A 26,267-nucleotide genomic window follows, 5' to 3' on the forward strand; every position below is an offset into this window, starting at 1 on the left:
ATGAGGCACATGCCCAAACACGTAATGTAATAGAGCGTGTGTTTGGGCTGCTCAAGTCACGGTTCCGGTGTCTGGACACATCTGGTGGAGCCTTGCAGTACTCACCAACTACATGTACCCAAATTGTCATGGTATGTGCTATGCTACATAATATGATCTTGCGAAAACAGCTGCAGCAGGACCAGCATAGGGCCGGGCCAAACAGCCCCCCACCATTGCCAAGGCCATCACAGGCAGAGCGTGACTCGGAGGAGGAACAACCTGAGCCTGCCCCAGTAGGCAGAAGGAGGAGTGCCCAGTATGCCCTGGCCTTGGCAAAGAGGCAACAAATAGCACATACACTGGCTCAGTAGGAACCCTTGGAATGATACCCCCTCTCTGATTCACTCATATAATAACATGGATGCCTACAATGACATAACCTGCTCTCAAACATGTACAGGGAGTGTAATATGTGCATCCGACAGAGGCAGCCCTGCAGCACCACCTGAGGCATGAATGCCATGTGTTAAGTAATGTAACACCATGTACTATATGCACACTTGAGGACCCTGACTAACATCCACCCTCACCAAGCATGAAGGATAAATATGATGATGGGATGATCAATTGCAATAATTGGCTGAAGTAATGCAGTTAGTCAAAGGGGAGCCAATGTGTGCCAGCCTTGGATGACATGCTGAGCATGACATGATGTACCACCTGCTAGGGCTGGCGTGCACCTATCAGTCCAGGCCTCATGGATACTGGCAAAGGCTGTCAGTACCCACAGCGTGCCCTGAATAGGTAAGGCTCAAAACACAAAACCACCTCCATAGGTACCACAAGGGATAAGATCCTAGATGTAATGCTACCCAATGCCAGAAGTCTAAACAGCAAGATGCGTGCAGTGTAAACGCACCCAGTATGGCGAATGTTGATATCTGTCCTGTAACAGAAAACTGGGTCAAGGCTGACAGCAGCACCCTAACACTACCAGGTTACACCTTATACTGTGCTGTACAGCCTCAAAACATGGAACAAGCTACAAAAGGAGGGTGACTAGCAATAATTGTCAAGGATAACCACACCCCCATGTTGGTACCACAACAAGAAGCAGCATGGACTAGCCATGGTCAAGTAACAGTGGCTAAAACCACTTCCCAGTATATAGCCTGCTACAGACTACCGTCATAACACCAAGAACTGCACCTGGCCTATGTTGGAATACATGAATATATCAAGCCCCCCAAACCACATTATATTGGTTGACTGAAAATACCCAGACATACACTGGGAGCATTATACTAGCACCAACACTGTAGGAGAAAAGTTCCTAGAATCCATAAACCAAAATGCCCAGGAACAATGTACCACTCCAACAAGAGGGGTAAGCATACTGGATGTGATAATCAGCAACATGGGTACTGGATGGCAAGATGAGAAGTGTATCCCTCACTGGTAAGACCAGACCATAGAGTAATCACACGGATATACACATCCTGACCACAGTCCCTGGCCAGAAAACCATAGTGAAAAACATGTGTAAAGCATAAGTTGTACCCTCCAAACTGATGTGGAATCCATTAAAGGCCCTGTGCAGGTGCAAAATATGGGACACACCGCAGAACCTGTTACACAGGCATTCCATGAACACAGCCAGGAATGCTTGGATTATGCAATCACAAATAACAACAAGACACAATGCCATACACGCAGGCATCTGGCATGCTGGACTCCAGCCATTACCAAACCATGCAAGAGAATGAGGAAGCTACTACATGATAGAGCAAACATAAAAGGGAAGTAATCACTGATCAGTAGTATGGCAATAAAATATGTCCACACATACAATCCACTAAGGCCAGCTACAACAAGTAGAATCTGTGAATCCTGAGGCAATGTTACACCTACCCCAAGTACACAGACAACCCTCAACTCCCCCCAATAAATACAAATATATGTGAGAGATGCAACCATTTATCCAAACTGGAGGCTGAGCTCCCTCAACTCAGTACTGTCAAAACTAGTCAGGAGGAGAAGGTAACCACACATACCACAAACCCAGTCCCACATAAACCTATCACAACTGTAAACCAAACACATAAACACAGAAAAACATTCCTGGAGGCCCTAATTACAAACACACCACACTAACAGAGGCCTCCAAAGCAGACCCCCAAGTAACCACAACCTCCAAACATAGCACATGCAACACATAGTACACAAAGCTGGTGTGCCAAACAGTCACAGGCCAGAAGGAGAAACAACATGCCTGATACAGTTGTAATAGGTGACTCTATAGGCAGACACACTGCTGTCCCACTCACCAGAATGAACAAGGGAAAGGGTACAGTAAGCTGCCTGTAGACTGCTACAATACGCCACATAACACAAGTACGCAGGTCACCCCAAAGCAAGTAGAAATATGATGCAGTCATTGTCCATGCTGGTGTGAATGACCTGAGATGTACCTCCCTGGACTACATGAAAATAGACATGGATGAGCTCTCTGAGTATGTACTCCAGGCCGGTATGACACTGGCCGTTTGCAGCATTCTACCCTCACCAAGAATGATGCCACAGTACAAACACAGAATGATCAGCTTTAACAGGTGGCACAATTACAGCTGTCAGTCCAAGAGGATCTAATGTCTGTCTGCTTGAGATGTCATGCATGACAAGCCATGCTGCTGTTCCAGGGATGGCTTGCACCTGTTACCCCTGGGCGTCTGGATATTGGTTAAGGCTTTTGCCACCTCCATAGAGCCATACGTAGGCAAGGCTGAAATGACTAACCCACCACCCTAGAAAACGTAAGTGTTAAGAAACATAAGGGTAATGCTGATCAATGCCAGATGTGTAAACTGCAATATGCATGCTCCTGAGGCCCTCCCCAGTATGGAGAACATCGATGTCTGTGCAGTGACAGAAACCTGCTGCAAGCCTACTGACAGCACACCAGCACTACCAGGTTATACCTTATATCATGCGTTATGGCCCCAAAACCTGGACCAAAACATAAAAGGAGGGGGAGTATCCATAAGCAGCACAGACACCCATACGTCCAGGTAACTGACAATGCACGAAGCATCAGAGACCACCCATGTGCACCTAACTGTAGTCAAAACTGCTGTACAGTCTGTAGCATGCTACAGACCACACTCTCACACACAGGAACCCCACCCAGACCTCCTGAAGACACTGGACAGTATGAATGTCCCACCAAATACCAAACAAGGTACTCACAAATTACCACATAGGTGGTAAACCATTATGTATGCAAGGAGTAATCAGGGACCTAGGGACACAAGTGGACAGTAACCTGTTATGTGACACTCAAATTGCCAATGTGGATAGGAAGACTGTCTATATTGGACACCATATCATGAAAGGATTCACATCTATGTCAACAGAGGTCATTGTGCCCCTGTACTGTTCTCTTATCAGACCCATAATCTAGTACAATGCCTCATTTGGGATGTAACTTACCTGACACCTGCAGCGGTTAGAAAGACCTCAAAGGTACCTCACCAAGAGGATAAAGGGTCTCAAATATATGTCATATGCTGCCTGGCTGTAGATACCCCAGTGGATGCAGTCACATACTGCCTACACAGAGGCATTGTATGTCTGTTGTACAAGGCCATGTCCAACACAGGAGTAATGGACATGCTCCACCCCAGAAAAACCAAAGCCATTGGAGCTGTGAGAGTGACAGATGTCAACCTCAACACATAATGAAATAGGATGTGCTGGAGGGACAGATACATAACCCAGAGGCTCCCCACACCCTGGAACAGGATCCCACTCCATGTTAGGCAGAGCCCCTCACTGACACTCCTCAACAGGAATATTGCCAAGTTGATGGATGATCGTAGATGTACACTGGGGGTCTTCACTGTGTCACGTCCAGACAGAGGCACAGTAAAGTAAATCATAAATGGCCATAATATTCACATAGCAAGGGGCGGTGAAAGACACACACACTCTGGCTAGGCTTACAAATGCCCTAGGGTGGATAGCCTAGTATGAACCTATGAACCTATGAAGATACAAATTGTACAGGACACTAAGGATAATCCCAAGGCTTACTCAACTGATGGTAGGAACCATGTTGGGAATTCACAGATATGCTCTGAATCACACAAATATTACAAACAACATACCAAACACACACACATATTGCCAACATACAACCTGACAGGTGCAGTGCAACCCTGCCCCCAGAATTCAAAATATATATCCCAGCAGACTGCTGGCCCCCTGACATTGCAGATGCTGAGGTAACAGCCAGCATCTACAAAGCAAAACACACAGCAGCAATGGTATGAGATGGTGTCCTGGGCTGAGTCCAACATGGACACCAAGAAGAATGGAATGCCAAATCACACTACTGCTCAATGTCAGCCTTACCACAGGATATGCACCCAAAGAGCAGTGTACAACAACAGTGGTCCTTCTCAACAAAGGTGTTGCCTGAATGGATACTGCAAATTACCACCCCAGAATCCTGACAAGCTTGCTCTGCACAGCTATGGAAAGGATCAGCATGTACCGCAGACATAAAGATATCGGGGACCTACTGACACTGGACCCTACCCAGTGTGGCTGTCTTAAGTGCAGATCCTGCCCCTAAACATGTTTGACCCATTTGAAACAGTCATTAAGGTCATTGATGAGGGCAATGTGGTCCACACAGCATAGCTGGACCTTGCAAATGCTTCCATACAATACCCTACGTGTTCAGTATAGAAATGTTCACCAGCTTAAATATAAACCCCTATGTCAGTAGAGGGGTTGCAAACCAGACCAAGGACAGAACTGACATGGTCAGACATGCTACAGCCATGTCAGACTACAAACCAGATATAAGGGGCATCCCACAAGGCTTGGTCCTGGGACCTCCCTCGTTTGGTATATATGTCCCATAGGTACAGGCCAACATGGAAGGACTGTGACTGAACATGTATGCAGAGGACTACAAACTGCCCACCATATCTGACCCCCAGCTGACACAAGCATCCCACAAAAGGGCCACATAGAAACAGACAACTGGTGCCATAGCCATGTCAGCAAGTTAATTGCAGAAAAGTGTATAGTCAACCCCCGTGGATATACAGTAAGTGCCCACCAATTACCACATAGGTGTTAACCCATTACGTACCTAACATGTAATGAGAGACCTGGGGACACAAGGTGATAGATATCCTGCATTGGACAAACATGTGGCTGTAGTGTCCACAGAAACATACCATATACCCACCTAATCATGAAGGTTGTCAGATCTAGATAAGGGGAGGTCATTGTGGCTCTGCAGTCATCCTTCATCAGCGTTACAATTGACTACAATAGCCCCTGTGGGATGTACCTCAGCAGACACCTCCATCAACTGTAAAGTCCCCAACAGTACCTCACCAGGAGTAGCAAAGAGCTTGAACAGATACCATGTGTTGCCTGATTAAACAAACTGCAGCTCCACACACTGCCATACTGCCCACCCAGAGGCAAGCTGTGACTGATGTATAAAGCCATGTCCAAGAATCAATGAACATGCTGCACCTTGTACAATCTGAATGGCAGTGAGCTATGCACATGAGAGACCTGAACCCCAGCACTGACATACATAGGACAAGCTGTACTGAATGATCCATAACACAGAAGCCACCCCCACTCTTGAGTAAACTCCCAGTACAGGTTAGCCAGAGAGTCACCCATCGACTCTTCTCAAGAGGAATCTTGATGAGTGGATGGGAGATGGTAGGTTTACCCTGGGTATCACTGTTATGTCACAGGTAGACGGAGGCACAGTATACTAACCATGACATATGTCATGGCAAACTCCAGTTACAATGTGTGTCGAAGGACAAACACACTCTCTGACTAGCATTAGAAATGGCCTAGGGCACATCGCTAGTGTTTGCCAATGTCCACCTATGTTGTGGAATACACTACCAATGTTGGACAAGCCTGGTTTAAGTAGTCCATATCTGAACATAATGCAACATGGTCATATGTGCACAACTAGCCCCTAAACAGTCTGTTGTGCTCACTATGAAAATTTAAAGCAGTGATAGGACTAAAGCCCAGGGTACTGTCCACCACAGTGAAAGTACTGAACCAGTACACTATATGGTACTACAGTGTTAGGTCAGTATGAAAGGATGTTGACAACTGTATGCAAAGTATCCCATGCAAACCCTGCAGGCACAGTATAATCCCTGTTGTGTTCAGACACGAAGCAGTTGGCCAGTAAGTACACAACATGACACCCAACACACAACCATAAATGTGAGATATTGTTGAAGTTCACACTCATCCACATATGTGGTGGACTGCAGAGTTCAACATATGGAAAGCTCACACTGGGCATGCTCGCACACTTTGATAAATGAGACATATGTCCGACAACATGCCATGGAAAGTCTGAACTGGGCATGCTCACACACTTAGGTCATATCAACGTTTAGCAGTTGGCCACACATATCTGGTATTTGTACGTGTCTTTCCAGGAACCAACCACATCACAGCAACCTGCCCAGTGCACACAGTTAAATGACTACAGAGACATAAGTGATATAGTGGATCCCCCTCATATTCAAACATCTTCCACAGATACACAAGTTGTTCATAGAAACAGGGAATGCTATGGCAATAAAGACCTGCAAACAGTCTATCAGCAACAAATATTGTGCATCTGACAATTAAACATATGGGTGTAGAGGTCAATACTAGGCTGTTAGCCCTAGGGAATGAAATCTTAGCCAGAGTGTGCTTGGCATCTGCATCCCCAGTACAGTAGGCTACTGTGCCACCGTAAAGTAGGTCACATAAGGCATCGTGTGAGGCTAGTGTGCTGTGCCTCTGTCAAGCAGGGACACAGTGGAGATCCCAGGGTTTGAATGTGCTAAGCCACATCCATGTTGTTGGTGTGTGCTGGAGGAGGGTTGCTGAGGACCTCTAACAGTAAGTGGGTGTCAATAACAGACTGAGGGGAGCCCTATCTGCATTGTCTGGACAATTTCACTGTCAACACTGTGTCGTGATGATTATGTGGGATTGAAGTGTCATGCCGTTACTGTTCAGAGATGTCCTCCCTCTGTGGGCTACAGCTCTGCAATGTATTAGCTCACTCTGTCTGTTGGACAGCTCATATAAGGCTGGTGTACACCTGACAGGTGTCCTGTTGTGGAGCAGTCATGGGTATATGTGGGATAGCATGATCAATGCAAACCTTACACATGCTCATAGAATGCAATTGTCAAGGATTATGCAGAGTGGCCAGTATAGTCCCCCAGCATGGGTCCTTTGAAGTCTTCCACCCCAGTCTTCACAAGTGTAGAGTCTGCTTGTGATAAATACAGTTTGTTTGCAGTGACAACCTTGCCTGGAGGTGGGGATGGGATATGGATGTACACAGAAAGGTGGGTATGGTCAGATATCAACAATGGTGGTCTACCTCTGGTGTGGAACAGTGAGTACCCATGTTGCAGATGGTCAGGTGCAATATGTATTCCCCCATGTGGCTGTGGTGAGTGGTTCTGCCATAGCACATGGACCCACAAATTGTAGTGGCTGTAGGGTAATGTTGTAGAGGCCTGAGTAGTTTCCACATACAATATGCTTGTACCTGACGTTAACAACTGGAATGGTGTATGTGAACACCTGCATATCCCGGCACTGTTCCCAGGGAAGCAAAGTGTGTGTCCTGGATGTGAGAGGGGTGTTCTGGACTGGTTGTGTTGTGTGTTACAGGTCCTGTGGTCACGAAGCATGGTATAGAACATAACCTGCCAGTGCGATGTGCATATCTGACCCTGAAGTAGGTGGCTGCAAATGCATATATATGCTATCCCCCACCTGACAGGTAGTACTAGATGTACATACCTCTGTAGAAATAAAGATGTCAGCACCCTATAAATACTGGAGGTGCAGAACAGATGCCCAGTAATTCAGATAGCGCGCTCTGCTAATGCGTCTCCTTCAAGTGTCATAATATAGTTAGATAGGGGTTTGAACCATGCAAATGCTCAGTGTGTGTGTGGGTGAGTGGGGTTGTTGTGTGTGCAAGTCTGTGTGAGGGAAATGTCCCTTTTGCCAACTGGGAAAACACACTACAGGATGCACATTCCCCTTTCTAAACACTGATGATGTCAGCACCCTATAAGTACAGCAGGAGAAGGGAAACCTCCCAGTAATGCGAATAGCACGCTCTGCTAATGTGTCCGTCTCGAGTATCATAACATAGTTAGGTAGGGGTTTGAATCCTGCAAATGCCCAGTGTGTGTGGAAGAGAGTTAGTGTGTGTGCAAGTCTGTATGAAATAAATGTCCCTTTTGGCAATTAGGAGAACACACTACAGGATGCACATTCCCCTTTCTAAACACTGATGATGTCAGCACCCTATAAGTACAGCAGGAGAAGGGAAACCTCCCAGTAATGCGAATAGCGTGCTCTGCTAATGCGTCTGTCTCGAGTGTCATAACATAGTTAGGTAGGGATTTGAATCCTGCAAATGCCCAGTGTTGGTGGAGGGGGGTTAGTGTGTGTGCAAGTCTGTATGAAATAAATGTCCCTTTTGGCAACTAGGAGAACACAGTACAGGATGCACATTACTGATGATGTCAGCACCCTATAAGTACAGCAGGAGAAGGGAAACCTCCCAGTAATGCGAATAGCGCGCTCTGCTAATACATCTGTCTCGAGTGTCATAACATAGTTAGGTAGGGGTTTGAATCTTGCAAATGCCCAGTGTGTATGGAAGGGGGTTAGTGTGTGTGTGCAAGTCTGTATGAAAGGAATGTCCCTTCTGGCAACTAGGAGAACACACTACAGGATGCACATTCCACTGTCTAAACACTGATGATGTCAGCACCCTATAAATACAGCAGGAGAAGGGAAACCTCCCAGTAATGCAAATAGTGTGCTCTGCTAATGTGTTTCTCTCAAGTGTCATAACATAGCTAGGTAGGGACTTGAATCCTGCAAATGGCAAGTGTGTGGATGAGGGGAGTTTGTCTGTGTGCAATTCTGTATGAAAGACATGTGCTTTTTGGCAATTAGGAGAACACACTACATGATGAACATTACCCTTTCCAAACACTGATAATGTCAGCACCCTATAAGTACAGCTGGAGAAGGGAAACCTCCCAGTAATCTGACTAGTGCGCTCTGCTAATGTGTCTCTCTCAAGTGTCATAATATAGTTAGGTAGGGGTTTAAATCCAGCAAATGGCAAGTGTTTGTGTTTGGATGAGGGGAGTTTGTCTGTGTGCAATTCTGTATGAAAGACATGTGCTTTTTGGCAATCAGGAGAACACACTACATGATGCACATTACCCTTTCCAAACACTGATGATGTCAGCACCCTATAAGTACAGCCGGAGAAGAGGAACCTCACAGTAATCCGAATAGTGCGCTTCGCTAATGCATCTCTCTCACGTGTCATAACATAGTTAGGTAGGGGTATGAATCCTGCAAATGGCAAGTGTGTGTGGGGGGGTAGTAGTGTGTGTGTAATTGCAAGTGTGAGAGAACAGTTCCTTTTGGCAACTACTACAATACACCAGATGCTGCATATTCCCCCAGTAAACACAGGTGATGTCACCACACTATCAGTACAGCCAAACAGGGCTAATTGCCCAGTAATGCCAATAGTGCGCTCCGCTACTGGGTCTATTACCACTGTCAGAGCACAGATAGGTATGTTTTGGAAACCCACAACTGCCACGTGTGGTTGTGTCACACAAAATGACCATGTGTGGGTTGTTGTTCATAACAATGCATGACATTGCTTAAACCAGCAATGGCAATGCACACATGATGTATGTGTGTGACACATACACATATATATCTGTGACCTTCAGTAGTTACCATGTCTGACACATGCTTCAAGTGGATAAATGGTATTTGCAATGCATAACATTATGACTGTGTCTTACTGTGCAGGGGCTGCATGCGGTATGTGTATATACAGTGTAAGCTGTATATGGTATCATCCTAACAGCGGGGGATACACATCTGGTCTGGGCCAGATAGTCTACATGTAGTCAATGAACAGGTGCTGCATGTTCCCACCTGTTGTGGGAGTGGTACCATGTTGTTCCACTGCAATTCAGTGACTACATGCTGGGAACCTTTCAGCTAGTGTGTTGTAGCTACAATAATGCTCACACACAATGTCCGGCTGGATGCAGTCCAGCCATATAAAGACATATCTAGAGACTGTCATATTCCCAGTGTTGTTAGGGAGGACAGGTGGGTTTCCTGTGTATGGGAGGGTTGTGTGGGCCAGGCTATGAACCAGAAGGCAGTCCAACACACTGTTAGCTGCTCATGGATAGGTCCTGATGCTTTGTGCTGTGCCAACAACCTGGAGGTGTGTGTATCTGTGGTGCCTTGAGATACCACCCCCCTGTTCATGTGTGGTACATGTGTAGGGGACGACAGGCATGGTATGAGGTATAACCTGGCAGTGATGGGTTGCACCTATGAGCCATGAATCAGGAATCTGTTACTGCACAGATATTGCAGTTTACCATGCTGAGGACAGTGTCCAGTGCATGCATCTTGCAGTGTACACTGCTGGTGTTGTGTAGCATTACTGTTAGTGTCCTATCCCATGTGATACCCGCGGAGGTGGCTATGTAATCTGTGCCCTGCAGCAAAAGGCACTATGTGTGTATCAAGGGGCTTTGCCAATATACAATGGCCCATGGGTGACACGTGCAAGCTGCCCCTCGCAAATCATTGTGGCTTCCCTAGCATGTAAGCACACGCTGACAGCCATTGGATACCCTATGAATGACAATGGAGATTGAGCAGAATGTAGACATAGAACACCCTTCCTACATATTGTGGTAGCATACCTGGTAAGGGTATGATGGCAACCAAGGTCAGGCTCATACCGGCCCGTGCCACATGCTGAGAGAGCCCTTCTATGTTCCCTATCATGTAGTCTAGGGAGGTACGTCTCAGGTCATCCATAGTGGCATGGACAATGACTGAGTCATATGTGTCCATGCCTCTGACTGACCTGCATGCATGTGTTATGTGGTGGACCATAGTGCCCCACGGGCATATCACTGTGACCTTCACCATGTACAGCCTATTGAGCGGGACCCCACTGCAGCAGCCAAGGGACGTACCTGACACATCTGTAGCAGGTGTGTTGTGTAGCCCTACAGGCTGTGAGTGTGTGGCACATGGGATGTGTGTGCCATGTGTGGCATGTGCTCTGTTCTGACTTAACGTATGCCTGTGTGCCAGCTGCAGCAGTATGTGATGCTCAGGCAGGATGCTATTCTGAGGCTCTAAGTATGCCCCAGTGTGTTCGGATTGCTGTCAGTGCGGGTCTATGTCAGACTGGTATTGTAGTCACTGTAGTATGTCATGCCACCTGACAGGGTATAGCAGTACTGGGTTCAGAGTGCTCAGTCCCCAGATTGGCTATGTGGTTGCATCTCAAACATGTGTTGTACGTTCCTGGCCAGGGGAGAGGGTTGACTGCATACATGTGGCAGCTGTGACATTGCCACATGACTCACATAAACCACAACTGGACCATAGAGGTGATTCACAGGTTACCATTGCACATGCTACCATAGTAGTGTGATTGCCATGGTGATTACCAACACATAGGGCCAATGGGGAACAACATACTGAAGGTGAGTATGTGTGGGTGTACTGCTACTGATTTCATAGCGCTGGCATATATGACTGCACACGTGGGTAAATGCCAGGTAAGTCATATGCAATGTGTCACAGGCAACGTACATGCGAACAGGACAGACAGTGACATTCTGTCAAGTGGAAAATTGACATACGTATAGTACGCTATGCAGATGTCACTAGGAATCCACAGAAGCTCTGTAAATCTGCACTGCAGGTGGAATCAGTGTTCCAGGGAACCTCAAGCAAACATGCATGCAAACAAAGCTACAGTAAGCAGGGCTGGAAGTAGTCCATTGTACAACAAAGAAGGGGTACCACTTCCAGTAGGTAACAGTGCAAATATGCAGGCACTATAAACATGTACCCAGGAATGCACAGCTCAGATGTCCATGGTAAAACTGATATTATTTAATATTTAATTTAATTTAAATTAAATTGGTACTGCACACATAACATGCGCAAACATCCACATTGCATAGTCATTGTGGGCAACATGCCACCATTAGTGTACATGTCCATCATTGCGTATCACTACTTGCATTACCTTCTCCCCTGTGCTACCTATGTATGTGGCTCTCTGTTGACATCCTTACCACCGGTATGCAATAATGTGCAGCTGTTACACTATGGTACTTACTATGGGTGTAGATAACAATTCAGGACAGTCATACAGTTACTGCATCAGGCATGCTGGGATATACACAGAATCATATCAGCACACTGTACTGTTACCAACATGATACTAGTAATACACTTCTATGTAGTCACCCTGTGTATCAGCAACATGTTAACCTGTTCCTGCACTGATGTTGGAGATTGCAGGAGGTGGCACAGTTTCATCATATGCACAGGGTGTGAACTAGGTATGCCTGAGTCTGCCACTGATACCACCGATTGACATGTATGTGCATGTGTGTTGGTGAGGGACAGCAGTACAGGGTGGGGCACTGTTGGTGCAGTGTGTGCGTGTATGTGGCAGCCCTAGGTGTTAACATTTCGCATGTGTGTATGCAGGCACACAGTTCCACCTCATGGCTGCCATATACTGGTGTTTGTGGACAGCCACAGACTGCACCTGGCAGGTCATACAGATCAGTGTCTGTGGCCACGGACACCGTACCTGTGCCTGGCAGGGCTGCTACGGACCGTATCCGGTACTAAGCCAGACTGGGTACTGTCATCAGAAGCGGGAGTTTGTTGACTGGACACAGGTCCCTGTTGGGACTGTCCAGAGCCACGTGCACGTGGTCTCCTGGGGCGGTCTGATGACAGCACAGACCCAGCATTGCTGGGGCTGCTGCTGGCACTATGGGGGTGTCCGCGGGCCTGTTGTCATCCACGCCAACTGCCAGCTGCTGCTGTTGCTGGCATACGGCCACATCGACGCCGCAACCGTCCACCATTGCCCTGGCTCATGGACATGTAGTTGTGGAACTGCTGTAATATGTCCCCACAACGTCTGTCTATGACATCAGTGAAATTACAGATAGCATCCACGATGTCACGCATACTGTCAGTCATGGATGTGCGACATGCTCTCAGCTCTCTCAGACCATGTCTAGTGTACCTTTCCATATGTGACTGTGCCTGCATGACAGCCCAAAACATAGCTGAGGTTGACAGACCTCTTTGGGCACATCTGCCAGAGGCAGTACACCCACGGATGCTCCCACGAGAACCCATGGGCAACTGTCTGTGTGGTACCATCTCAGGACCCTGCCCATGGCTGCTGTGTGGGGAAGCATGTGCCACAGATACCACATTACCCTGGTCAATGCCCACTGTATCCTGTCAATCACCTAGGGACATTGGTGACATAGGATGTACTGGTAGGATGACTGTGCGCAGTGATGGGGTTGACAGCTGTGTACTGTCAATTGGCTGACCAGTGACGGACCCTGACACACCTTCCTGTGCCATTACACAGATATCATCATCAGTACCTGTGGCACCAGATTCAGGTTCCCTGCTGCAGGACACCAGAGCAGCACCACAACCTGTGGGAGGAAGACAGGAAACACAGTTTACAATGTCTACACAATGTTACCAGTGATGCACACATGCACACATGCACACGTGGACACATGCAGACATGCACACATGCACACATGCACACGTGGACACACGCACACATGCACACATGCACACCCCGCAGTATACACACAGAGCACTACTGAGTTACACTATTATTACTAGCACTATCAGGACTATTATAGGTATTGTTAAAACACACTCACCAGCATGGATGGGCTGCCTTGCTGTAACACCGGAGGGACCTGCAGAAATGAGGGGATTAATGTCAGTGGGCACAACTGTGCCATTGATGCTGCATATGATACAGTTCAGTAGTACACCAGTTGCCTTTCACATTTCAGCTGCTGATATTGGCAATATCACACCTGCACAATTACATACTATGTTGACAGCTACATACCAATGACACACCTTACACATGCATAAACTAACAGTGTACAGAACAGTCAAGTGTACATATGGCATATTACCTGCACGCTCCATGTCGTGTTGCTGTGTGGATCCAGCCTCCATCATAATGCAGGTGTGTTGCTGTTGATGTTCCTGGGCTGGAGCCACAACACTTAGGAGTAGCCCCTCCAGTCTGGTGAGGGGGGGGTGTGTGGCCACCCCACCTCCTGTGGTGACCTGTTGCCTGTGGATATCCGACACACACTGACGGACATTTCTGATTAAATCACTGCAGTGATGTCGTACCTGCTCATATGTCCTATTATGCGTGCCAATGTCATTTACCCTACGGACAAGGTCTTGCCACAGTGCAGCCCTCTCCTGCTGATTCTGGCTGGTGCAGGAAAACAGTATGTCATAATCCCGCACCAGGCTCTGGTGTATCTCTTCATCTTCTGCAGCAGAGTAGGCAGGATTTCTCTGACGTGCCATGTCCCCGAAAGAGAACACAAACAGGATATCAGCAAACTATGTCAGCAAAATATGGCACACATACTATACATGATACTCAACTGTAGTGATATACTACTACTCCCATATGTAGCACGTGTGTGTCTCTTGGTGGATACACATGTACATGGCCAGATATCAGTGCTCAGCCAACACCTGTGCGACAATACCTGCCACATTCCATACAACATAGTACCAAGCCCCATTGGTCAGCACACTGAGACAGGTCCAATGCACCACCTCACTCTGGGGGTTCATAACAAGGTACTGTATGTGGAACGTCATCCACTAGTGTGATCTTGACACAAAATAATCAGCCTGGATATACATATCCCACCACCACCATCAGCACAGTAGACTACTTTGATATATATGTGAATAGACAGATTTTCACTTGTTAGGACTGAGATGGTATCCATGCAGCCCACTAGGCCAGTGGAGACCACAACCCACAATGCTGACCCCTTTGCAAATGCTTCCCACGGACATCCCAAAGAATGCATGGAACATGCACACAAAATTCTAAACCAGACCCTATGCACAAAGGTTAAGCATCCTGTCTGGTGGACCACAGCCAAAGACAAATTGTATAATGATAGACGGAGGCTACTGCAGGATAGAGCAGAATCACATAAAGGGAAGGCATCTGTGGTCGGCACTAGTAATAAGCTAAGTTCTCTCATAACAACATCCAAGGCCAACTCTGAGAGGGAAATGGCCAAGGACACTATAGATAACCACAAGGCCTTCTTCAGTTTTGTTAGACACATCGACCAAAAGCCTCAGATATGCTCTGAGTTAGTACACAACTACATAAAATTCACTGAACCCACAGATATTGGCAACATCCTGGCAGACAGGTTCAGTGCAAATATACCCCTCCATCTCCCTCAAAATAAGAAATACCTATCACAGCTGAATGTAACCTCCCTGTCATCTCAGATGTCCAGGTGAGGGCCGACCTCAGCAAAGCAGAACACACAGCATCAGTGTGACCTGATGATATCCCTGGATGTGTGCTACGTGAACTCCAAGAGGAGCTACAACCGCATATAAAACTGATATTTAACCTTGGCCTTACTACGGGATATGTACCTGAACAGTGGCATACAGCAACAGTGGTCCCACTTCACAAAGGAGGCACCTCTACTGACCCTGGGAACTACCGCCCCATAAGTTTAACCAGCCTGGTCTGCAAAGCTATGGAAAGATTCATTATGGGACTCATATACAGCGATATTGGGTACCTACAGACACTTGATCCCACCCAGTTTGCCTTTGTGAAGGGCTGATCCTGCCTTTTGAACCTGGTTGACTTTTTCAAAACAGTCACTACAGCCATTGATGAGGGCAAAGCAGTCCATACAGCCTACCTGGACCTGCCTAAGGCCTTCGACACAATACTCCACTCAGGCATCATAGACAAGCTCATCAGCTTAAATGTTAATACATATGTCACATGATGGGTTGCAAACTGGTTGAACAACTGAATCCATAAAGTCAAAATTGCGGGAGCCATGTCAGACTCATAGCCAGTCACAAGTGGTATCCCACAGGGCTCTGTCCTAGGACCCCTCTTGTTTGGCATTTACTTCTCAGATGTGAAAGCAAACATGGGCGGGTTGTGGATGACAAAGTTCCCAGATGACTGTGAACTAAGCGCCATAGTCATTACACCAGCTGACATACACATCCTACAGACAGGCCTCACTGAAATGGACAACTGTTGCCAGAATCATGGCCTAACACTGAATGACATGTAATGTATAGTCATCCCCTTTGGGTAAAACAACGTACACACAACTTACCACATAGACATACATATAGATACAGACAAATAACACATATGGAGGGTTCACACTATGTAAACTATTAAATTGTTACTTTACATTACCTGTGTTTGTCGCAGCTGGTTGCGTTACCGTTAGTATAGGTTCCTGCTGCTACTATCCCAGCTTGATACTGACACTGATGACAGCTTCAACTTAGTTTGTCTTACGTGTGGTTTTTGTTTGTGTTTTTCTTTTCTTTTTTTCTTTCTTTTCTCTCTCTCTCTCTCTCTCTCTCTCTCTGCCTCCAGACGGTGCAATGAAAGTATTGCATGTGTGGAGTGGGAGTACAGGATGCTTTTGTAGGTATCTGCATATGTCCATGTGATGGCCTCTGCACCAATTGTAAGCCAGCATTTGCTAATTGCATGCAGCCAGTTGTGTACTGATTGCAGTTCTCACTGTGATTTCAGGACAGTGCTATAAAAGGGTATGTGAGATAGGCATTGCCCTTTCAGATTGTAAGGGCGGGACCATGCTGGTATGCTGTGGACACTGTTCTGTGAGTGTAAAGGTTAGTATCTCTCTCATAATTCAGGCTGTGTTGTAGATTAACATTTCTCCATTCATCTCTCCTGTTTCCTGTACTAAGTGTGTATGTACACTGACACCTACAACTATATATATATATATATATATATATATATATATATATATATATATATATATACATATATTTATATATGTATAATAACTGACATTATTACCTACTAGCTACCAACTAGCATGGCTGTTTCTGTTCACACACTACTATTATAGAAATCCACTAGATTTGACAGTAAATATACATGACATGCTTTGTGTACTACACATCCTATATTCCCTTTACATTCATTCCTACTATTACATGATATATTTATTGTAGCACAATGTTCTTATATAACAGTCATGGCTTAGTGGTAAGTCATGCAGACTACTGTTTCCTGGGTTCGGGACTGACAGTGGGATTTTATTTTGCTTTTGAACTGACTACAGGACCTGTCATTCAGAGTGACTAAGGCACTATTAAGCAGTTGTAACCAGGTTAGCGCTGGTTTGCATGGAGCTCACACATGCGCACTGGCGTTCAGCTCCACGCACACCCGCTTACAACCGCTTAACAGTGCTTACTCTTGCGCACACCCGCGCTATTTTCTTTGAAAGAAATGAAAATGGGGAGACAAGAAAGTAGTGAAAAAGGGGCCACAAAGAGGGTAAGACAGTAGGGAAACAAGCTTGGGTTTTGCAGGAGGGATGTAGGTAAGGCCCATAGCTGCCCATTTCTTCATCAGCAACAGCTGTGCATATGTTTGTAATTTGGTGTGACATTTGAAACCTTCCACCCCTGAGAGAGGTGTCAGGACAACAATAATACTTGTTGTACAGCCGATTGTAATGGACAGTTTCCATGTCCAGCAGACATCTATGCGAAATGGGCAGCTATGTATGGGGCGTGATTTTTTTGTGGGTACAGAGTGCCCTTTTTTTTTTTTTTTTTTTTTTCAGGTGAGAGTGGCATGTCAGGTAAAGGAAGTCGGTATAGCTGGGGAGGTAGGTTGGGTAGGTCAACAGACAAGACAAACAAGACGCATACAGGGGTGGTGTATGACACGTGTGGGGGGGTTACACAATTGATGGGGAGGGACGTTTGGATATCCAGAGCCCATGAGCCCACAGATGGCAACAGTGGAACTGATATCCCCACCCATGGGCAGTTGGCACTGTTCCTTCACTGCCCAGAACGGGGCTGTGCTGGGGGCTGTGTAGGCCGGGCAACAGGCATGCCTGTTAGTTGTGCCACCTGTGCCTCAAGCTGGCGTAGGGGCCCAAGAACAGATTCCTGGATCTCCCTAGGCACCACAGTCCGGACGCTACGGAGGGTGAGTGGTGGTTCTCCTCCGGCCACACTTGCAGAGGGGGGACGAGCCCCATCCCCTGCAGTGCTTCCACCTGCAGGTGGCACAGGGCCACCGGAGGAGGGTCCGGACTGGGCACTACTGCCAGGTGCACTCGCCAGCTGAGGTGGGAGAGGTGGGTCCGCTGGAACCCGCCTTCCCTGTTGTCCTATGTTTTGCATTATGTCATGACAGTTTGGGTTAGTAACATACAATACCATTCGCAATTAGTTGTAATAGCATGCATTAGTATTCCCATTAACCAAACACCCAGATATTCACACCATTGAACAGCGAGCATAACACATGCATAATTTGAACAGCAATACACAGTCCAACAACATGCAGGGTTGATTGATGGCAACAGGCCATCAGGTTTGGATGTATGAACAGGGCAGATGCATCTACGTACATGCAAATATGTATGACCCAACAGGACAAATGTCCAGGGGTGTTAATTGTGATTTCACATACCAATTTCACATGGAATGGATTATATGTGGTTATAGGGTAGGGTGAAGAAAATATAATTAACACCTTCAAATACCAATACATATGCTGTACATTTCTAATAGCTGCAGATATATACACACTACAGTTCTACCTACAGTTTCCTATGTGATAACTACTTCATGTTGGTGATAGGAATGTTACTGCTACATCAATATACATTTTCATTTTTATTCATACACGTTCATATCTGGCTTTGTTCAGCTACATCATCCTGCTACATTTGCTTTATATAGCTATAGACAACTGTGGATGTTTGGTATTTCAGACTATCATACTATCTGCATATTGCAGACTGAGAGAAACATATCCAGATTTTGGGATACACATTCCAGCTGCAGCAACATTTTGAACACATTTCGCAGTTTGGTTCTGCTTGTCACATTCATTTCATTCTGTACTGTCTGCAGTATACTTTATTCAGAGGTTATTACTACTTTATTGGTGGATTCATAACTCCTTCTCACACTCTCTCACTTGTTTTAATTTTTCAATTCAGGATGGTACTTACTTCGAGGCTTTATTGACATGTTTTACCTGTAGTTATTACAATCCTTTCCAACAGTCTCACTTCTGTCATGTTTCAGTATTTCAACAGGGATATATTTCACACATGTGATTTGCTCATCTTCTGCAGCTGTACTTTTCTGCCTGCTGCAGGTTGTGTACTATTATATTACAGGTGGGGCATCTTTATTTCAGACTTTATTTCAGACATTTTCATTTTTCTGTTTGGATTGCAGACTGCAACACACTTTTGTAATCAAGCAATACTTGCAAACACTCTTAGACTGTTACTTGCACATTTTATTACTTAGTGACTACACTGCACTCTTTTGCTAACTGTCATACTTTTATATTTATTTACAGTTACAGGGAGAGGATTACTGACCTGCCTGGTGGCGCAACCGCACCAGCCTATCACCATAGGCTCTGCGGTTCGCAGAACGGACACCTGCAGCTGTAATATAAATAAAGTAATATTGGAATACACATCTCCATATTATCAGCTAGGTTAATTTCTTACATACATAATTAAATGTAACTTACTCGGTAGCGGGGCATTGGGCATTTGCTGGGCCTCCTGGATCCAAAGGTTCAGTTGGTCCTGCTTACGTCTCTTCAGGTCTGCATGGTGGTGACGGACCTGCTCACCAGTCCTTGGAATCCCTGTGGCACTGGTGAGATCATGAGCCAACCAGTCCCATGCCTCAGCCCTATATGCTCCCCACAGGACCTGGCCCTGCATGAGTTGGGCCTCATGATTGTGGACAAGGAGCCAGACCATATATCTGGACTCCTCAACACCCCACCTCTGTGCTTGGAAGCAACTACCCTCACCTACTCCTGACATTCTGGCTGCAAGTTAGTTCTACAATCGGTTATGCTGTGTATTCCCGCCTATGGGGCTTATGTATGCCATTTTTCCCGCACTTATCTGTGATTGGCCATTTTGGAATTGTATCAGCTTCATAAAACCTGCTTTGTCATGCTCCTCTTTCTATTCATTCCTATATATTTGCTATTACTGCATTTCTAAGTACAGCTGTCATGGCTTAGTGGTTCAGTACCTTGACTATGGTGCATGGTATCCTGGGTTCGAACCTGGCCACTGCTTTTTATTTTTTATGACTGTCTAGACAGGCTAGGGAGTGTGTCTGTGTAAAGGCAGTTTTGTTACAGCTTGCTCAACGTTGCCCGCCGATTAACTTGTTGGCGCGGTGCGCAGCTCCGCGCAAATGGGTTACGCTGGTTTACGCTTCATTTGGCTGTCAGCACGCATATTACGCTCAGCTCAGCTAGGGGCACACAGTTTCAGCATGTTAAAACATGGCTCACCTACGGGCACTCATTTTGCACCTGTTGAACCATTGTTCACCTACGAGCACTCATTTTGCACCTGTTAAACCACTGCTCACCTACGGGCAGATGCACTCAACTTGTTAAACTATAGCTCAGCTATGGGCACATCTGGCATTTGTTATTATTTTGTTATCTCACATTTCTTCAAAATAAATGGCCTATTTCATTACATTTTACATAAAATATAATTTTATATGTGTACATATATGTCAGGGACTTGTTTCCTGCTTATTTCACTAAAAATAAAAACAGATGCTGTGGGGGCTCAAACCATGACTGCCTACTCTTCAGCCCACGTCTCTACCACTATGCTATTGCTTTTTGGCATACTTTGCATAGTTAGTTCTTATATGCTTTTCCACTTACTGCTAACTGTGGCTGAGCTACGGGCACGCCCGTGCAAACAAGCGCACTCACGGGCAAACATCTTTACAGTTAAAAAAAAATATAACATGTTCATTCATATGATTTTATGTTCATAGTCTGTGGGGGCATGTGTTGTGTTGTGTTTATTCACATTTCCATGTACTCTGTCATGGGGGTTTACTTTGGGCACTTTTACTCTTCTGGGGGCGTGTCCGCTTGCAGGGCTCGGCCTACGGACACGCCCCCTACTGTCTTCCGCGGACCGTGTTAGCCTTAGGTGTGATTCATCATGCCCTCATGCATATGCATGACATGCTGACGTCACACCGTTTAACTGCAGCCTCCGTGTAAGCCTTGTATCTCTTACACGGAGGCTTCGTGAATCCTGCCCAATGTTTTTATTTCTACAAGGAATAGACAAATTGTTAGTAATAGTTTTTCAAATTGTAATTCCTTTGGGGTTGTGTACATTGCTGTCTGCAATCAATGTACCTCCTTCTATGTGGGGAAAACTGAGAGAAAATTAAAGTGTTACATTTATGAACACCTATATGATGTTAGAAAACAGCACAACAACAACGCATTGTATAGGCACACTTGTGTTTGTCCTCAGGCAAAATTTGTCTTTTTTGTTTTGGAAACTGTCCCCAAGGACATAAGAGGAGGTATGTGGGAGGAAAAGTTGGAATACAGGGAGTTGTTTTGGCAGATTATTTTGGAATCTACAAAACCCCCTGGTATAAATGATTTTTTGTCTATTAAGCCTGTATTGAGATTAAGATCAGCAAAACTTTGATTTTTTAGATGTATTTTATAAGCAAACCACCAGATGGCAGTATTACTATTATACTATTCATTATATATTATATATTATATATTATATATTATATATTATATATATATTTCTTTTAGAGAATTTTGTCAAGGATAACATTATTGTTAGTGGTTTTTAATAAATTCTTGTCAACAATTATTTAAATACTAAAAATAATTAGAGACAATTGTGCTTTATATATTTTAAAATATTGTAATGTGTCCCTTGGGTCTTTTCCACGGAATGTTAATTGTGCGTTTTTTAAGCAAGAATTTTATTGGACAGGCAATTTTTCAATTAAATAATAGGGTATATATTATGGTTGTTTTATAAAGCTGTTTGTATCTGAAGAAGATTTTGATCGAAAACATATCAGCTTGGAAGCGTTAATTTTGGCTGTGACTCTCGCTGTGGATTCAATAAATACAATATATATTTTTTTGGTTCGAGCCCTTATTTGGTGATTCCTGTGAATCTTTTTGCTGTTTGTGGTTTTTGCTTGGTTCGCAATCATCTCCTTTTAGTGACATAGATAGGTAGTCTGTTCCAGAGTATGGGAAGTCTCTGGTACAGGCATCTATCCCTCCCGCATGTTCTGTTTATTGTGGTGACAAGGTTTAGGTCACTAGAGCATGTAGCTCGGAAGGATTGGGATTTCTTTAAGTAGAGCATGTCCAAAAGCTCTGGGTTTGACATAGCTTTGTATGTTAGGCAGAGATCGCCTCTGAGTAGGCGATATGCAACGGAGTAAAGCTGGAGTTTTTTGAGACGGTCTGCGTAGGGCATCTGTTTGAGGCCAGTAATCCTCTTTGTGAGGTATTTCTCCGGCCTTTCCAGTTGTTGTAGATGTCTTGTGAGGTACATACCAAAAGAGGCACTATAATCTATAATGGGTCTAATGAATGATGAGTAGAGGGGAACTATGACCTCTTTTTTTCTGGATGAGAAATCTTTTGTGATGGGGAGTGCCATGTAGAAGGATTTCCTGACCACTGTAGCGATGTGATTATCAAAGGAAAGACTACTGTCCACCTGTGTCCCAAGGTCTCTTATCACACTTTCAGTGCTAAATAGACTACTGCCTATGTGGTAGTTCATGGGTACAGAGTTTTTACCAAAGGGGATGACAATGCACTTTTTGGCATTGAGCTTGAGACCATGGCTTTGACACCAGGCACCTGTCTCAGTGAGGCCCTTTTGTAGGATGTCCACATCATTAGGAGTTTCGATTATGGCTCCTAGTTTGCAGTCATCCACAAACTTAGTTAGCCAAAGACCTTCTGTGATAGCCTGTACTTCAGAGAAGTAGATACCAAACAGGAGAGGACCCAGGACTGAACCCTGTGGTACTCCACTTGTCACTGGTCTGAAGTCGGATTTGGAGTCTGCTACTTTCACAGTGTGGGTTCTGTCAGTAAGCCAGTTGGCAACCCATCTTGTGACATAGGGATTTATACCTAGTTTAATGAGTTTATCTATAATTCCAGAGTGGGAGATGATGTTAAAAGCCTTAGTGAGATCTAGATAGGTTGTGTGAACCACCTTACCCTCATCTATGGCTTTGATGACTGCTTCAAAGAAGTCTATCTGGTTTAGGAGGCATGATCTACCTTTTACAAACCCAAACTGTGTGGGGTCCAGAGTTTGGAGATTACCAATGTCTTTGTTTATGAGTTCCATGATGATATGTTCCATGGCCTTGCAGACCAGGCTCATCAAGCTAATGGGCGGTAGTCCCCGGGGTCTGTCATGGCTCCCCCTTTGTGGAGTGGGATAACCATCACAGTGAGCCATTCAATGGGCACAAAGCCTGAAATGAGGCTATGATTGAACATGGTACTTAGGTGGAGTGCCAGTTCATTCTGTAGTTCATGTAGAATGCAGCCTGGGATGTTGTCAGGTCCCATGGATGCTGTATTCTTGGCTTTGGAGAAGGATGTTTTTACCTGTGCAGCCGTGATTACAGGAACTTTGTATTCTTCTGGTATAGAGATGGGTCCTTTAGGGGGTGAGAGGGGGGTAAAGTTAGCACTGAACCTATCTGCCAGGATGTTGGCAATATCAGTTGGTTCTGTATATTTAGTGCCATTGTGCTGTAACTCAGAGCAGATGTGAGTGTTGCCATTGAGATTCTTGTCATAGCTATAGAATGCTTTGTGGTTGTCTTTAGAATCAGTGGCAATTTTGTTTTCATAACTAGCTTTGGAGTATTTTATGAGGGATCTCAGCTTCTTACTGGGGCTAACTAGGGAGTTCCTCCAATCATGGGATTTTACTCTTTTTTGCAACAGTTTCTTTCTTCTGCTGTAGAGTTTGTTTATGGCAAAAGACCACCAGACTGGCTTCCTTTTTTTGGAGGTTAGCATCTTGGTTCTGTTAGGGATAGCATGATCCATGCACTCGTGTAAGTGCTTGTAAAGTGCATTTTTGTAGGATTCAGCAGTCGTGCCTCTATTGTCCATCTGCGTGGGTGTCATGAAGTTTGCCACTTCTGTCTTAAGAAACGTGAAGTTTGCATTGGAGAAATTGTTTAGGGTTGTTTCCCTAATGGGGGCTGGGGGTGGGATGTGGATGTCTAGGGTGATTAGCTTGTGGTCAGATCTGACCAACGAGGAACTGACCTCTAGTGTGGTATGAATTATAGCCTGGTAATGCAGGGGTGCTCCCTGGAGCTTTGATCCAGGTGTCTATTACTGCACAGATGTCGATGTTCTCCATTTGAAGTGAGTGCATTTTGAGGTTTAGACTTCTAGCATTGAGTAGCATTACCCTCAGATGGTGTCCCCCCCCCCTGGGGGCACACACAGACGTGATCCTGTCACCCGAGGTCAGGTACAGGGTCTGTTGCATAGGGAACTCCACAGAGACTTGGGGGATGTGCTACAGCACCTTGAAGCCCTCAGTACCCAATCACAGGGTCTGCATGCTCCGCCTGCTTAGCCTCCAGCCCAGGCACCTTCAGGGTCATGAAGCTGCTGTTGTGACTGGCAATGGGTGGAAGCCTTGTTCCCATTGTTTCCATATGGGGGCTCATGGGGCTTCCACATCGCAAACGACACGCACCATCCAGGGTGTTTAACCACCACATGTGTCATATACCACCCCTGTAGGCTGTCCTCTCTATCTACCAACCCAACCTACCTCCACAAATATACCTGCTATCCTTCCCCAAATTCTCATTCCCACCTTCACAGACAAGGGCAATGTGGTCCCAACAAAGGGTTCACATGTGACATAACTGTCCATTTTGCACAAACTTACTACTGTATATAAATATATATATATATATATATATATATATATATATATATATATATATATATATATACTACTGAAAACGTCTGAACTATTAAAAACAAAAACAAAAAAACAATGAATTGATGCTGAGCCAGAACTGTTATTTGCTGAGCGCTTTCGTTCGCTTTATTGATAACAATCGAACTTCATCAAAGCAAAATGTGATGGATGATATATATAGATATATATATATATATATATATATATATCTATATATATCATCCACCACATTTCGCTTTCATGAAGTTCCATTGTTATCAGTAAAGCAACAAAGCCAGCAAACAGTTCTGGCTCAGCATCAATTCATTGTTTTTTTGTTTTTTGTTTTTGTTTTTAATAGTTCAGACGTTTTCAGTAGTATACATATATATATATATATATATATATATATATATATATATATATATATTTATATACAGTAGTAAGTTTGTGCAAAATGGACAGTTATGTCACATGTGAACCCTTTGTTGGGACCACATTGCCCTTGTCTGTGAAGGTGGGAATGAGAATTTGGGGAAGGATAGCAGGTATATTTGTGGAGGTAGGTTGGGTTGGTAGATATATATATATATATATATGTGTGTGACACATAGCATTCACACTGTGATGCAAATATAGGGGACATGTATTTATATACATATGTTTGTGTGTGTTTGTATATATGTAGACATCTCTATATATGTGTAGATATATATTATGTTGTATAAATATATATAGATGTCTGTATATTTGTAGACATAGATGTATATATATATATACATATATATATATATATATATATATACATACACATACACATGTACATACCTATATATATATATATATATATACATACACATACACATGTACATACCTATATATATATATATATATATATATATATATATATATATATCTATGGGGTACATTCAGACATCAGGTCCACATTCTCTAACTCCTTCCTGCACAGCTGCACTGTCCTGCCTTGCTACAACACAGATAGGTGCCACATATGGACACAGCATAACATTAGGGGGGTATATACAGGGACAGATTTCAGGTATGCCTACTACACACCTATGGCATTTCAGCATGCTACATTACATGTTAACTTGAGTGTCCTGCAAGTGGTGGGCTCTGAAACCCACG

The sequence above is a fragment of the Protopterus annectens genome, chromosome 1.part1 (assembly GCF_019279795.1).
Source record: "Protopterus annectens isolate FY-2018-M chromosome 1.part1, PAN1.0, whole genome shotgun sequence".
NCBI lineage: Eukaryota > Metazoa > Chordata > Ceratodontiformes > Protopteridae > Protopterus > Protopterus annectens.